Raw genomic sequence first — 548 nt, 5'->3', positions numbered from 1 at the left:
AATTTTGAGAGGCACACTCTGCTTCTGCTACACTAAAATTCAGTTTATTTGGAACAAAGGGATTCTGCCAGAAGTAAGCAGAGGCACTAAAATTCATAGACCCCCTGATTTTGCCAGCAGTAAGCAGAGGCACACTCTGCTTCTGCTACAGCTCATTTGGAACACCGCCACTAAAATTCAGTTTACAGCCAGAGGTTGACAAAATTCAGTTTACAGCCAGAAGTTTGCGCCTAAAAAGCAAAAGCCAAGCATCCCTACACGCCATTGTTGGGCATTTGAGTGTAAAATAACCAGTTGCTTGGGAGCAGGTTCTGGGGACTAATTGACCGGCCATTCCAAACAAGCAAAATCAGAGACTGGACTGGACTGCACATCTTCAGACCAAAAAAATAAAACGGGTACTGCTTTGAAATGCAGAAGCAGCTCAACTGAAGGTTTTGATGGTGTCGATGGGATAGAGCACCATGGGAGCTGTAGAGAAGGGTGGGCAAGGGGACTTGGGAGCTGTCGGGGCGAGGGTAAAAGTGGAAACGAAGAACATTTCGTTA

This window comes from Triticum aestivum, chromosome 5D, assembly GCF_018294505.1.
Source record: "Triticum aestivum cultivar Chinese Spring chromosome 5D, IWGSC CS RefSeq v2.1, whole genome shotgun sequence".
Lineage (NCBI taxonomy): Eukaryota > Viridiplantae > Streptophyta > Magnoliopsida > Poales > Poaceae > Triticum > Triticum aestivum.
This window is presented reverse-complemented; position numbering follows the sequence as displayed.